Below are 17,804 nucleotides of genomic sequence, written 5' to 3' on the forward strand. Positions count from 1 at the left end.
CAAAGACTATGTGGATAGAACACAAGCACTGGTGAGTCCTATAAAACTGAATAGGTTTTGAGTTTTAGTCCAGTAGTAGGTTGTATGTCTATTTCATAAAGAAAAGGCTAACTATCAAGTTTATACTTCAAATACTTCAAAAGAGGCATGATTTCCTTAGCATAAGAATTAACTTTTGTTTCCATAACAAAAACAACAAAACAACCTTATAACTTTTTGAATTTAGCTTGGTGGCTCTCACATAGCAACCTATTATTGAATTCATAGTTCAAGACTTATTAACTTGTTAGAACATCACTATTTAGACTTCATTATTATAGCATATGCACTCAGATAATGACATTAACCTTTTGGTGTAAGATTGCCTAAAAGTTCAATCGGTTTATATATATTTTTTCTTTTATTTAGTTTGCTATTAGATTTGTCTGGCTCTGAGAGAGGAATATTAAAGTCACCTGTTATTGTATTTCTATTTTTATCTTTGAAATCAGTTACCTTTTCACTTATAAATTCACTTACGCATATATGCAATACTGATATTGGTTTATTGTCCATGATTCCTTTACAGATTATAATGAATGCTTTTTAAAAAGTGAGACATATTTTAATTACTGTCCTTTTTCACTTTAATAGAATAATAGTAAGTACTGTTTTATTTGTTTACATAATGAATAATAAATTTTGTTCTAGCCTATCATTTTGATTCTGTATGTATCTTCATATTTTTAGATTTCTTCATTATATGACAATCTCCTGAATTTTTTATAGTCAATTCATCATTATTTTCAATTTTGATTTATTTAATTCACTCAAATCAAAGTGATTATTCTTATACATATGTTTCTTAATCTTTTAAAAAAAACTTTTACAACTCAGTACTTTGTTCATGTAATTGCTTTCATTTACACTATTCTGAATATAATCTATTGCCATAAACTCTCCTAGGTCCCTAACTCATTTGCTATACTTTTCCAACTTTCTGTCTGTTCAATTATTATTTGTATTACATCATTATTTAATACATTCCAATTACTCAAAAGTTTTTTCACATTTTGTTATTCTTTTTTCCCATATTTATATTAATCAAGACCTTTAATGTTTTTGTCAGGACTGCTACAAAATTATATATATATATATATATATATATATATATATATATATATATATATATATATATATATATATATATATATATATATAATATATATATTGTTTGATAGAAGTAATATGTCTTAGGGTTTTACCATATAGATTGGGCTATTTCTTCCCATGGCACTCTCCCATGATGATTAATTAATTTTTTTCATTAAAAGTATTAAAAGTCCTCCCATAGCTTTATTGACTGAAGGAACTAGCTTGTTATTGATGTGCTTTGCTGAGCACCTGAATACCAGAAGTGATGATGAGCTCTCTGAGGCTTCTGGCCATGAACTGTCACTATGACCTAACATTGGGCAGCAGTGTTCAGATACATCAATATGATATGGTCACCAAAAATATTAATGGTGAATATTCTTCTTCTTCTATGACTAATTAAAATTTCATTTGTTAAGTTTTCAATGAATTACAGATGTTTTACTTTGTTTCAGTCCTGGAGCTAAAAGGACCTGTCTGAGTCAGCAGCAGCTGACTGAATTTTGGCTAGTGTATTCCTGGAAATTCTCAATTTAAAGTTTCTTTCATGGAGTAATCATTTTATACTTTTTATTTTCACTTTGTCCTCTAGTTTTAATATATCTGTGCATTTGTATGGTATCAAGATTCTTCATTTGGTTATGGTTTTCAGGGAGTTCAATAAATTCTAAATTTTTTTTTTCCTCTCAATTTGTCAGTTTGATTGTTTTTGAACCTTGATATCTTCCTTTTTTAAAAATATTCTTTTTTCAAGACCTTTCATTTCATTCTAATATTTATTGTTGGCTCTTGAAATCATTGGATTCTGTTTGCTGCATTCTATTTTTAAGGAAATATACTCCTTAAGTCATGTCTTCCACTTTCTGTTCTATTTATCATTACATTTTCCCCTCCACAGTTCTGCCTTTACTTCTAGCTCTTTCTTTCTTCTTGACATTATTGTAGTCTTTGTGGTCATCATTCTTTTCTCTGAGGCTCTGCTTATTCTTGTTCTGGAGATACTATCTTCTTTAGTGTTTAACTGATAGGCTTCTTTTTATCCATGTTATTTCTTTATTGTGTTTGGAATTTTCTTCTGTTTACTCATGACCCAAACTTCCATTTCTGGATTAGAAATTTTTGCCAATCCCTGACTCCATGCCCTTGGTATGGAATAAACAAGCTCTACTTGATCTCATTCCTATTACTATTTAAATACTACTCATACCTCATTCATGGATTAGAAGACTACCCAATCATCTCTCCCTCTGCAGTGACCCCTCTGACCCTGTGGTTCCAATTAGCCATGACTGATCATTAGCTTTTTTTTTTTTTTGCACTGGCTTCCTTTTCCATAGCAGTTTTCTTGTTTACTCCTATACCAGAAAGAGGAGTTTGATGATATTTCTCTTTGCTTTTCTTTATCACTCTTCCCTCAACTACATTTTTAGAGTTTTGGTAGAATGTTTTATGTGAGAGCTGGGCTCCCTCTAGGACTTATCAAAACACTATCTTAAATAGAAGTTGATCTCACAGCACTGTTCAAAATGTATTAGGAACCTTTTCTGAGCAAAGGTTGAAGTAAATATATTCCTTGTGATTGGGCAAATGCTGAAAAAAAGCACAAATAGAGGTGCTCCTCCCATTTCCAACCAACCAACAACCTCAGCACTGAGGGCTTGAAGAATATAAGCCAGTTCTCTTATTGATCACCGATTAAGAAGAACCAATGAATTCTAGAAAAGTCAACAAATCATATAATTTTTAAAAAGTGGAATGACTCCACCCTGGTCCTTTACCTTCCTTTAATTTTCCAAAAGATATCATGTAGTTCTGGGGACTTCCTATGAGTGGGAAAAAAGCAGCTCACCTTAATTCCCCTCCCAGTGCCATGTGGCTGTGAGCACATGACAACTAAAACACATTTTCTGCCTAGACAAGGCTGATCCTAAATTTTGGGATGCCTCCTTTTTGTTCTTTCTTGATGTAGGTGAATGAGTATTGATCCTAAGAAGAATATGTCCAGATTTAAGGCCACCTAATAGTTTTGGAGGCTCTGCATTCTCACAGTCTGTGCTGGCTGTTCTTCAAAATATCTCAATTACTGTAACTACTGCAGTATTCTTGGGAAAAGATGACTTCTGTCAAGAAGACAAGCCTAACAGTCGGATTGTCTTGCCAAAAGACATGGACTTTGAGCAGGACAATGAAAAGCCAAGGAGAAATGTAAAATGTCTATTTAAGAGCCTTGCAAATTGTTTCATGTTTAGATATTTTCAAGTGTCAACCTCCTGCAGAACATAACAGTAGTTAGCACTGATTGTTTAGTTTTTAAGTCTTTCTGTCAATGTGTACCCTGTGAATGTTTTGTGGTAAGCATTTCTTTTGTGTGTAGGAAACAAATATCTGTCACATATCTGATTTATATTGTATTGTACATTGACTACCTCTCTTTTCTTTTTGAGGAGACTTTAAACATGAAGAAAAAAGAAAAAAAAAAAAACTTGAGCCTTCACTAATTTAATGGTTTGACTGATTTACATGATGGTGGGTCTATCATTGGAGGAAGATTCTAGTAGGGAAAAAAGTTCCTCATTAGAGGATTGGTCACCAGCAAATGGGCTTCCCTTTTTTTTTTTTTTTTTTTTTTAATACCATAGCAACTGATGAAGACTTTCTAATTAGGTTTGGGGTATACCCTTAATGATGATTGAAATGTAAATATACATATATAGAAATAGTCTCTGATTATATCAATGTGAGAACTTCATTTGCCATCAACCACACAATTACTAAGTTTCATAGCTTGAACTTTAATTTCATAAGTCAATATTTCTCTTTTTTTTAAAAAAAATGTTTCCTTCCTTTCTTCTTCTTTCTCCCCATCCATCGATCCATCTCTCTATCTTTCTATCTATTTATCTATACAGAGATACACAAGTAGAGAAAAAAAAATTAGACATAATAGATAAACTTAGAATATTAGACATGAACTCTAATAAGAAGACTATGATTCTGATTCTGTGCTTATGTTTACTAGCTTTATGCAATGGAAGTTCCTATACAAATAAAATCACAAATCCTTCAAAAACACCCCCCCCACACACACACAGATACACACACACACACACGCATGCATAGAGTATATTGCACAGGCATCTTCAGACAAAATATATAGAGAGAAAATATACCCACAATCTCTCTCTCTTCACATGCATATACGTGTATATGCATGCATGTATGTATATGTCTCTATACACATAGATATATAAATATACACCTGTATGTTTTTTGCGTGAAGCAATAGATTGTATTGTATATGTGTAATATGTGTGTCTTTGTAGATATATATATCTTATTCAGGGTTACAATACTTGTCAGAGGTAGATTTTTAATTCAGATTCTTCTGGCTTTGAGGATGACTCACTATCTATATTGTCTGTGATCTAAAATAGTTACCTAAGCTCTCAGAACTCTTGGCAAATATCTAAGACAATATTTTATAAAAAAAAGTTGCTCACCTGCATTGGTAAAGTGAATTTCTTATCTGAAAGTTCTCTTCACTAAGAGACAAATCCTGTGTCTCTTCATCATACAGCAAATTCAAGAAACAAAGGAAATGTAACATATTTATATAATAAATTATAATATAGAACACTATGATATATCATAAAAAATCTGAATTTCAACATATACAGATAATCTACATATCTAGATCTAAATTATACACACACACACACACACACATACACACACATATATATAAATGCATGTGTATATGTGTGTATACTGTAACAATAATACATGGAATATAACTCACCAAAGGGCAAGCAGTTTTGAGATCATTCTCTAAATTCCAAATAACTCTTCCTGCATTAATAATCTGACTAATTCTAACTTTGGAATATTGATATATGATGTCAATTGATGTCATATAAACGTAATATTAACTATGAGTCAAAATGAAAAGATCATTATGTTCAATATGTGCTGCTAAAATATTATATGCATCTCGTTATGCTTAATAATATGAATATGGCATGTATGCATATTCATTCTTAGACATTTAGCTAAGTAATAGAATATTTCTCTTAGAAAATATAACATGCATATATGTTTGTGTACCTGCATGCATGTACACACCAGTGAATATGCATATGTATATTTATGTATATATTATATGCATGTATACATACACACAGTACATACATGGCTTAGGAGATAAAGCTTTGGAGTCAGACTTGGGTTAAAGTGCTTCTTCTTCAGCATCATGGCTGGGGGATTTTGATACACGATATTTTACTTCCCAGAATTCTAGCTGCCATATGATGTTCACTGATAGAATTTCTCTTTCACCAATAAAATCAGAGTTAAAAAATGCACCCTATTTTATACACCATGCAAAAAGAGTTGCTAAATCCCAAGTTGAATATTCCTGCTCTAAAACTAATTCTTTTGTGAACCAGATAAACTAGAATTGTCAGGAGGCAATGTGATAATGAAAATGAAGTACAATGGAGAGAATCTGGGCCTGAGCCAGGATAGCTATGCTCTATCCCTGATTCTGTCTCTTGCTAGCCATATGATTGTGGATAAGTCATTAGAATTCTCTGGACCTCAGTTTCTTATCTTTCTATAAAATGTGGCCAATTCTGGAATTGGGGAGATAGTCCGCTTAAAGCTCAGGGCTGGTAATCAGGAGACTGAGACATAGTTCTTTCTTTGATGCTACCACTGGCCAAGGACTTATCATTTCTCTTGATTTCTCCAGCTATCTGACTGGAGGGGAGGAGGAACAGCACAGATACAGTGGGTTGTGGATGGATGAATTCTTAAAGTAGCTTTAAGCTTAAATCTCTGATCATGTGATTCAAAGGTCTAAGCCATAGAGAAGAAGAAAACACAGAGGTCTTGGGCAATTTTTCTGCCAACAAAATTAATTACATGGCAGTAGTATTTGGCAGACTCACAAAGAACATTGGAGGTGTCAGAAGGTGTGGCCTGAGAAGTTCTGCCTACGTGCTCCGCTGTGGGAGTGCTTCTCAGCCTGAGGATACCTGGAGAGAAAGGGCCCTGGCAAGCTCCATATTTGCCTGGATTGTACTTATTAATTTAATAAGATATGCCAAGAACCAAAGCTCTCAGCAGGCAAACATTATCACATAGTATATAGTGTCTGCCAAGCTCAGAGAGGACTGTCAAAACCATCTCAGGAACTTGACCCTCTAGGGCTCTCGACTTCTTAGAATAGGTAGATTTTGACTCCCCCAAAAAGCATGAATTATTAGTGGGTGAAGAAATTCTAAGTGGAAGAGCCAGAAGATATCTTAGAGAACAAAACATAAAATGTCAGAGCTCAGAGGAACATGAGGCAAAATGGTATGAAATAATCTATAGCAAGGTGATTATAGATTTAGTGTTGTAGTAGTAATCATAGGCCTTGAAGTAATCATAATAGTAGTAGTAGTGATAATGTTGGTGGTAGTAAAAGTAGTAGTAATAGTAGTGATGTTAATGGCAGTAATAATAGTGATAATGTTGGTGGTAATAGTAATAGTAGTTATAATGTTGGTAGTAGTAGTAATAGTAATAGTAATAGTAAGTGATATTAATGGTAGTAATAGTAGTAGTAGTGATAATGGTGGTAGTAAAAGTAATAGTAGTAATAGTAGTGATGTTAATGGTAGTAATAATAATGATAATGTTGGTGGTAGTAGTAATAATAATAGTAGTGATAATGTTGGTAGTAGTAGTAGTAATAATAGTAGTAGTAGTAGTAGTGGTAGTAATAGTAGTGATAATGTTGGTGGTAGTAGTAATAGTAATATTAATGGTAGTAATAGTAGCAGTAGTGATAATGTTGGTGGTAGTAAAAGTAGTAGTAATAGTAGTGATGTTAGTGGTAGTAATAATAGTGATAATGTTGGTGGTAGTAGTAATAGTAATAGTAGTGATAATGTTGGTAGTAGTAGTAATAGTAATATTAAGTGATATTAATGGTAGTAATAGTAGCAGTAGTGATAATGTTGGTGGTAGTAAAAGTAGTAGTAATAGTAGTGATGTTAGTGGTAGTAATAATAGTGATAATGTTGGTGGTAGTAGTAATAGTAATTGTAGTGATAATGTTGGTGGTAGTAGTAATAGTAATAGTAATAGTAGTAGTAGTAATAGTAATAGTAGTAATAATGTTGGTAGTAGTAGTAATAGTAATAGTAGTGATAATGTTGGTGGTAGAATAGTAGTGATAATGTAGGTAGTAGTAATAGTACTAGTAAGTGATATTAATGGTAGTAATAGTAGTAGAGTAGTGATATTGTTGTTGGTGGCAGTAGTAGTAGTACTAGTAAAGTTGTGATAATGTTGGTAGAAGTAGTATTTGTAGCTAACATGCACACATATATATGTGTACAATCCACCAATACTATTATATCAATTCACATCATATAATAAATATGCATTATATGCACATTGCATGCATACACATGCATACATGTGTATTGTGTATATATACATATATGTGTGTATGTATGTGTATATGTGTATATGTACACATATACACAGCTAGTAAGTGACTAAGAGAAGACTTTAACACAGGTCTTTCTGAGTCTGAATACCAGAACTTTGTTTGCCCCCTCATAATGATTCTTCACAGATCAGTCAGATAGTAAGCAATAAAATGTCAGATTTAAATCTAAGTCTGCTGTTCAAAGTAGTCTTTCCACTATTCCTAGTCTTCCAAGATTCCCTTAGCTCTGGAGACGATACTTGAATGATGTCTAGTCATCAGGCCCTCAAGTAGCAATTTGGAGAAGGAAGTGTATAGAGGGGATTAGATTGATAAGAATAAGGAATCCCAAATCATATCCTTGGTATGATAAGAATCTATACCTTTCCATGAGAGAAGCCCAATGAACATTCTTTCTTATTTATAACTTCATTTACACTTCCTTGTCTCTATATGACATGTCCCTTGCAAGTGGCTCTGAGGCTAAAGCTCACCCCTTTAAGTGGTAATTTCTTTTTTTCTTTTGAAATTATGCATCTTTATCTTTTTAAGTAACAGGATTTTGGATATGATATTTGGAGGCAGCTTGCTATGGTAGGAGAAGCCTGCCATATGATAGGATAGAGCAAGGGGTTTCATGACCAGGGTTGAAAAACATTTATTTGCTGCATGTAATTTTGGGTGAGCATAATGATACTTGGCAATACTCAGCTCCCATAATGATAAGGTCTAGATCTAGGGACCAAAATGAGATTAGGGTTTCTGGTGGTCAGGGAGTTAAATGATAAGGTCTATAGGCAGGTTGGAGAGGTTTGGCTCCCCTGCACCCCCCTGGGATTCAGCGCAAAGGTAGGGAGTTTTGGGGACTCCCTTCTGGCAATGCAGAGGTTCTCTGTAAGGAATTTACAGACCCAAAAACCTAGATTGATAAAAGAAGTTTATTTATGGGGATTAGAAGTAAGATTAGAAATCCTGACAGAGAGACATAAAGTCTGGTTGGGGAAATAGGTGAGGATAAAGACAGGGTGGCACTGGAAAAGAATATTCCAATGGACAGAGGCTCCTTGGCATAGCAGCAAGCAGGGCATACCATGGCATGTTTGGAACCTCTGCAAAGAGAGGATTTTAGATTGGCTCTTTTATAATAGAGGAGTTTTAGCTACAAGATGAAGAGAACTCCTGGGTGGAGTTCTACAATCTGGGATTCAGTTTGAGCTGAATTTGAATAGAATTCAATGAGTTTCAGGACTGAGCCGCCCACCTAAGATAACAAGAATGAAGCTGTTTGTCCCTCGGGTTAGGATCCCTCTCTGAGGCAGAGTTGAAGGAGATTTTTAGAGTTTCGGGCGCCCTCTTCATTATTTGTTTTTAAGGTACCTGTAGCAGCCATCTCACAGGTTAATTGAAAGGTAAAATAGCAATAAGGTATGCAAAGTACTATGCAAAATCTATCCAGAGTCTTGTATAAATGTCAATTATTATTATTATTCTTATTCTGAATCTTGCTTTTGCCACAGCTGACTCTTCCTGTTTTTTCCCATGTAAACTACAGTAGCAGCATGACATTGAGACAAGCATTTAAAAGCAAAGAATCTCCATTTGAACTTGCATCCTGATACTTGCATCCTGAATTCGTATCCTACTTCCAGCTTTTCCTAAGCATGTTGTAATGGTAATAGTGACTTTGTTTTCTTCCTCTATGAAATACAAATAATAAAGTTTTACTGTCCATCTCAAAGGTTGTTATAAAGTCCTTTACAAATCTTGAAGCACTTACAAAACACGAATTGTTAATTTGTCGTTCTCATTTTTCATTTGTGTCCAACTCTTCATGACCCCAATTGGGATTTTCTTGGAAAAAGATATTGAGTGGTTTTCTATTTCCTTCTCCAGCTTATTTAAACATGAAGAAACTGAGGTAAAGTGATTTAGCAGAGGTCGCATAGCTGGTAAGTGTCTGAAATAGGATTTGAATTTAGGAAGATAAGTCTGACTTCAGAACCAGTACTCTATGCACTGCACCCTCCAGCTGTCCCTATTAGTTATTATTATGATTTCTATAATGTCTATATATATATATACACTTCTGCTATGGGTTAAAATTAGAATAGGAAAAATGTTTAAACCTATAATTTCACAGATAGAGGGAACTCCCAGGTAACTAAATGCCCCCTCCCATCCCATATTGTAGTTAAGAATATTCTCCATAACTTGTATCTTACACAGTTGTCTGGAATACCATAGAATACTTTAAATTTGAGAATATTAGTTTTAAGTGACTTGTACACAATTAAGCAAACAGTATGTGTCAGAAGTGGTATTTAAAGTAAAGTCTTCTTTTGAGCTCTATGTGCACTAAACCATGATGCTTTTCTGAGGCAATTATTACTATATACTATGTTATTGTCACTATTGAGAGGCAGAGTGATTTAATAGAAAGTTGATCTCAGAATGATAAAGTCCTGGGTTTGAGGATAGCCTCTAATATATATACTGATTGTGTTATTCTGGGAAAGTCACTTACTCCTTCAGTGTTCAATACTATGCTCTATGGTTACAAATTGTAGAGAAGGCACCAACCTCCTTTGGAAGAGGCTATTTCCTTTATCTCTATACCTATGAAAGTACAGGCCTAATCCTTGTTTCTTTGGATATAATAAATGCTTTGAAGATAATTCTTGTTAAGAAGACTTCACAGGGCAGCTAGGTGGCACATGGATAAAATACCAGCCCTGAATTCAGGAGGACCTGAGTTCAAATTTGGTTTCAGACACTTAACATGTCCTGGCTGTGTGACCCTGGGCAAGTCACTTAACCCAAGTCACTTAACCCCAATTACCTCAGCAAAAAAAAAAAAAAAAAAAAAAAAAAAAAAAAAAAAAAAAAAAAAAAAGAAGAAGACTTTTTACTTAATTCCAGATACATGTCAATGTTCCAGATGATTAAGGCCTAAAACTGCCTTCTGAGTAGCTGGAAAGTTACTCCATTTACATTCTCCTTTGCTTAGAGTGATAGATAGTCAATATGATCTCTAAAGAATGTCTCTAAAGTTCACCTCTTTTATGATTATTTTTATTCTTCTATCAGGATTGATTTATCACAAACTTTGAATAAATCTTCATTATCTAATAAACAAGCAAGAAATAAAAATGCATGAAGTTACACTTATACACACACTCTTGATTAGCTTTGCAGGGAAAGATATAGTTATCTTTTCAACTTCTACAATAATGTTCTAGACTCTTGTTTTTAGTTATTCCACTAAGGTTTGGTTCTCAGGCTTATACCATGGTTTTCCTTAAGAAGAAACAATGAAAACTTTTCTTTCATGAATCCATAGTCACCCTTTCCTCTTTTCTGCGTATTTATTCATTCATGTATATATGTAATGAGCAGGAAGACTGGTCTAATGAAATGAGCATGGTACTAGAAATCATGAAATTTGGATCTGCTACTAACTAAATTTTGTGATTATAAGAAGTCATTTTAGACGTCTCAGTATGTTTCTCCATTTCTAAAATGAAGGACTTGGAATAAATTATCTGACTTTTGTTATTTACCATTTCCCTACTATGTGTAAAGTATGTTAGACATGGAGAAAAATATGCAAATACATAAGACTTGAGATCTACACAAAATTTGTGATCTAATAGGAGCAAATAAAAACATATATACAGATATCTATGATGTTGGTTAATATTGATGTTTGCTGATGCAGAGGGACAAGTGAAATGCCATGAAGATTTTTTGGAGGGAAGATGATTTCTAATAGGGGAGTGGGAAAAAGGGAGATGGGAAGAGACTATAAAGCAGTGAATACTTAACAAGGTTAGACTTTGATAGATGGAAAAGATTACAAAAAAAGCTATTAGGGATAGAAAAAAGATTTCCAAATATAAGGAACACTGTGAACAGAGGTAGGAAACAATGGGACTCATATAGAGAATAATGACTAGCAGTTCTTAGAAAGCTGGAAATGGGCAATGGGCAATATCCCAAATATACTAATGGCACAAATACCAAGTTGTGAAATGAGGCCGGGTGGATATATGCTGTACAATACCAGAGTCAATAAAGCTGAATAGTTATTTCCATCATTAGAGTGACTAATTAAAAAAGCAAGTCTAAAAACTTCAGGCCAGGAAACCCCTGTTTTCCACAGTAGCAGGACAACTGACATGATCAATATTATTCATTCCATTCTTCTTTTGGCACAGGGCAGTCCAATCCTGAAGATGTGTTCTGAAGAACAAACCTATCTCCACCTGAGCCAGAGAGGAGGTGCTATGAAGTTATTCCTTCTGCATGAAGTCATCAATAAAATGGCATAATGGGAATAGTATAGGTCTGGGAATAAAGGAACAAAGGGGCTAAGTGAAAACTTGATGAGTAATCAGCCCTATGACTTTGGTAAAATTATTTCATTCTCTGACTTCAGTTTCTTTATTTGAAAAATATGGAAAATGAACTACATTTCTGCTATCCTCTCTGAGTCAAAGATTCTTTCAAACTCTGGAATTCTATGTTTTGAGGGCCTAACATGGGAATGTTCTGCTTCTGTGACTCCAAGACCTCTTTTAAATTTAATATATTGTGGTTCTGTGAACTACTATGGGGCTGCTGCAGGTCCTTTTGTAGGGTTTGAGGTTCTCTGGCTGAAATATCCTAAATGGACTGTGGGCCATTTGTTCTGCTGATTTTTAGAAGATCTTAATTCTTTTTTGTCTATATCAATTAGAAATGGGATTAAGTCAACATTTTTTAAAATGTGGAATTCTTAAAGAGTTGTAGTCAAGAATTACCACATTCAATTAAAGAGAGAGAATCAACTGAGATATTTACTATGGATATTTTTATGGGGGCATAATGAATTAAAAAAAAATTCTGAACAATAGAAAAACCACAGCAGCTCTTTGATGACTATAAATCTATTTTAGAGATATCAAAGTACAAGCTATACAATTTAAGCTTAAGTGCTTTTTCATTAATGAAATGAAGCACACTAAAATATTCATGTACATTAAGCTCAATATAATTAAAATACTGACATATATTTAAAATAATAATAGTCAAATGAAGTAAATGTATGTGTGACAAATTTGAAATCACTTTGCAAGGATTCCAAGCTCAGGGCTTGGTTCTTGGTACAAAATTCAACCTTTAACATATTTAAAATTGAAGATTTCATAAACATACAATCACCACCAACCAAAGAATCTTGGAGAATTCTTTATTAGAATTGCAATTCAAAATAGTGAAATTATATGGAATAGAAAAGTGGAAAAAACAATGAACTAGAAATCAGTAGACTTTTGTGCTAGTCTAGAGACTGACAATATCATGTTATATGAGAAGGTAAGTTACTAACCTTCTCTAAGGCTCTGTTTCCTAATTTGAAAACTGGTAATAACAAAGTTCATTCCAAAAGGCTAATGCAAAGCTACAGAACTTAAACATTTCAATGGATCAATATTCTCAGTTTGGGTCTTTTCTCCAGAAGAGCAGATTACAAGTTTATCCTGTCTTTGTATCTTTTTTACACCTGTAAGATTTGTTAAATTAGGCTATCCAATGTTTTAGAGTACTTCTTTTGTCATAGATGCACAGATAGATAGAAGGGTAAACAGACAGACAGACAGACAGACAGACAGACAGATAGATAAATAGATAGATGGATGGATATAAATGAATAGATGGGAGTGCTTGATAAATACTAGGACGTATGAAGTCTTGGGAATACAAATATATGAAAAAATAAAGTCATTTATTACCTTCAAGAAACTTATATTCTAATTTGAGAAAACAACTTATAAATAGGAGTCAAAAGGGTATAAATTCACCAAAGAGAATGGGGGAAGCCACAGAAGCATAGGTATCTTTAGAATGAGGAGGCAGCAGGAGCTGAAGTAGGAAAGTATAGATAGTCAGGATTGGAATTGGGAGAGAAGTAAAAACACTATATATTCTAAAGGTTTAATCTCTTAGTATAATGACCTTATTAAATAGAAGGAGAAAAAATATATTTTTTTAAATCTTGGAAATGTTCTAAGTATTAGGAAAAAAAATCCAAATTCAGAACCTTTTTGATTTTTAAGCATACACCACAGTTGAGATAACTTCAGACTCCACCCAATAAGTAGTCAAACCTTAATGTAGTCAAATTTTTGGCAAGGCAGACTACCTTACAATCAGAGTGCAAATTGCCTTCAGTGAAAGTGGACCACAGGAAATTGAATACCTTTATATTAATTGCTTGAACAATAAAGACTGACAGGGAGGTGACACCTCTTTCACAAAACCCAGCAAGTAGAGAGGAAGTAAAGGAGGATTTATTTGTCAGGAAAGAATTTAAGTCCCCTGACTCAGATGAATTACAATATTTATAGCACTTTGAAGTCTGTATTATTTTTTAAATTTATTCTATTTTGAATTCACAGATCAAAACAAATATTTCCATAATATAATACAATAAAAAAGATTGCACAGTGCTATCCAATTGTCTTATCATTTAATCCTCACAATAACACTGTCATAGAGGTGTTATTATTAGCCTCATTTTGTAGATGAGGAAACTGGACTGAGAGAGATTAACTGGTTTGTCCAGAGCTAAATTTGAGGCAGTATTTGAACTCAAATCTTTCTATAGGCAAATCATTGCCTCCATGATTTTTGTATACTTATTTGTTATTTATCTAATTAATGCACTCATAGCACAATGCAGGCACTTAATAAAATATTTATTGATTTATTGACAACTTCCCCCCTCCAATCCAGCGGTCTCTTAACTATACCATGTACCTGGCAGCAACATTTTCTTGTTGTTGAAAAAAAAATTTTTATATTTGATTATTGACATTGAAAGAGCATAGAAAATAGGACAGAATTAAGGAATAGCAAATGTTTTCCATATAGAAAATGAAATGGCATTTAAACTATAGGCCAATGAGCTAGACTTTGACTTAAATACTTAAGTACCTGAAGAGACCCTATTATTTTAAGGAAACATAGTTGTGAATCCATTTGCAAGAAAACACACTGGCAGGAGTCAATGATAGAGGAAAATGAACCATATATAGAAGAATATCTTGACAGCTCTCTTACTTATTTATTTGTTTGTTTATTTATTTATTTATTTTTAGTAAAGGACTAGAAGCAAAGTAGATACCAATTGGAAGATTCTATATATGTATGTATGTGTATACATACATACATATAAAAACACATACACTATATATGTAAAATTGGGAGCATGTATGTAATGGAATTTTATGGACTCAAATCATAATAAATATGACATATTTAGAGCAATATGGAGATATTTATATGAACTGATAAAGAATGAATTCAACAGAACAAGGAGAATATTTTACACAGTGACCATAATAATAACATAAAAAGGAGGAAAAGAAAACAAACTTTAAAAGGACTTAAAACTTTGAACAGTCATTCTAGGCCATGACTTTAAAAGGCTGATACTGCAACATGTCTCCCAATTCTTAGCAAAGTGACTCTAGGCTAGAGTCACTCTATATAGGATATATATATATATATATATATATATATATATATATATATATATATATATATATATATATATATATATATATATATATATATATATATATATATATATATATATATATATATATAAAAAACCCAAGCAAGTAGGGAGGAAGCAAAGAACGGTTTATTTGTTGCAAAGAATTTAAGTGTCCCAACTAAGATGAATTACAACATATATAGCACTTTAAGGTCTTTTTTAAAAATTTATTTTATTTTTAATTCACAGAACAAAACAAACATTTCCATAATACAGTACAATAAAGATGATTCCACATTGCTACCCAGTTGTTATCTTATTTAATCCCCACAATTATGCAGTGACAGAGGTGCTATTATTAGCTTCATTTATATATATAAAATATAAAAATATATTATAATCATGTATATGTTTACAATAGAACATTTTTACTGCAGATGAATTAATGTGTGGTGATAATCATAAAAACATAAAGCTCAGAATTTTTGAAGTGCAAAAGGAGACATAAATGGAGCAATTATTACTACCTTGTTAAACTTATAATTTCTTTTTAAAAAACACAAAACAAAAATTCATTTTCTCATAGTATTTTTCTGCCTTGCTCTAAAATTTTTTAAAGTTTGTTGATCATTGTGAAGTCTGAAATTTAAAAGAAATGTAAAAGTCTATGGTACAGGGGAGATGGATAAATCATGTGTAATCTTAAATTATATTTGTGTCCTAAATTCAAATTTATTCATCAAGCTCAAAATACAATAAGTGGAATTTAAGATAATGAGACATTTATTGCAAACAAAAAGGGGTCCTGCCTAACCAGAGTTACAAATGAAATCACTGGTCTCAAGATTTAATATAGGCATTAGATCCATGTCTTATCTTTTACATAACTGATGCTAAACTTAGCACAGTGTCTGATATACAATAGTGCTTAGTAAATGTTTATTATCTGAATGATACCATTTTTAACTCTTTCTCTTAGATAATTCTTTACTAGTGATATATTACAGATTTTTTATGATTGCCATTGGCCTGCTATTTCTTGCCCTTTGGATGCTACATATAAGACTGGAACAAACCTTAGAATCCATCTAGTTCAACTGCATCAATTTACAAACAAGCTGAGGTCTAGGGATTTAGGTACTTGCCCAAAATGATACAGGTAGTAAGCAAAAGAGAATTTTTGAGTCTTCATCCCCTAACTCCAGAGACAAAGATCTTCCTACTGATTTTTACATTTTATTTATCAATTATTAAGCATTTATTAGGTACTCATTATATATTAGTACTTCATTAGGCATGAGAGATACAAAGACAAAAAATAAAACAATCCCTAATATCAAGATGCTTACATTCTATCAGGGAAGAGAACACATATACACATGATATAAAATTCAAGATTGCATACACACACACACACATATATATATTTAGATAGCATATATTGTATATCAGTTTACACATCAGATATATCAAAAATATCAGTATGTCAGATATGTTTTATATATAATAAGTATATATCAAATGTCATATATTATATGTGTGTATGTGTGTATATCAGTATATCAAAAAAAAAGATTTATAACATTAATATAAGACTATCTTAGAAGAGAAGGCACTATCAGCTTGGAGGACCAAAAGAGTTTTCTTGCCAAAGGCAGCTTTTCAACTTTACAGGAAATTAGGGATTCTAAACTATAGAGGTGAGGAAGATGTATGTTCCCAGGCATGGGGATGTACCAGTGTTATTCATATAAAGGAGCGGTGGAATGCTGTTTGTGAAAAGCCGCAAGAAGACCCGTTTGACTGGACTATTGGGTATATGAAACGGGGATATATAATTTCCTGTAAGTTGGGTTGGATCCAGGTTGAGAACATGTGTTTGGGCAGATATCCTGCATATGGATGCATATGAGAAATAACATCCAAGTTCTTCTCAGAGTTCTCATCTCCAAATCTTAAAGAAGAGGTTTAGAGATAATTGAGGCACAATTATCTTCCTCCACCCCTCCCCATCTTCTTTCTGGAATGTCACTGAATTCTTTGTTTCTTGTCTTTGAGCCAGCCGCCACACATCTCCTTCTTTCTGCCAGCCACAAACCTCTGGGGTCCCCAATGACTTGGTGTGCCAGGCTTCAACCTGGGTCTCTTAGCTATCCTAGCAGCCCCACCCAGGCTCATTAGGGGCTCAGGTCTCTGGAGGAGATCCATTTTAAATATTTATAATCCAAATTGTGGCCACCCAGGAACGCACCTTCCATTCAGAATACTGTTATTTTGGAACATATTGCCTCTGGCAACTTTATTTCAATAAATTTAAATTGTCCTGGAACTATCTAATGATAATGGAGAATATGCTTGGGATATTTATCTGTGCCTGTGTGTTTTATCTAAATTACTCTATTGTTAGCAACCAACAGTAAAGATATCATATTTTTGTTTGGCTCAACTTTATCTCTCTACCTCCAAACTCCCCAATTCCCAATCCAGTGAATCATACATATCACATTGGGTGCTTAGGTGTTTGTTGAATGAATGAATGAATGTTATTTTGAAAGTTTATTTACATTAAATCAAACTTTTAAAATAAGGTAAACCTTTATTTTCAAAACACTCTTTATCCTGGAGGCCCCAACTCATTACTTATGC

Source organism: Sminthopsis crassicaudata, chromosome 2 (genome assembly GCF_048593235.1).
Source record: "Sminthopsis crassicaudata isolate SCR6 chromosome 2, ASM4859323v1, whole genome shotgun sequence".
In the NCBI taxonomy this organism is placed as follows: domain Eukaryota; kingdom Metazoa; phylum Chordata; class Mammalia; order Dasyuromorphia; family Dasyuridae; genus Sminthopsis; species Sminthopsis crassicaudata.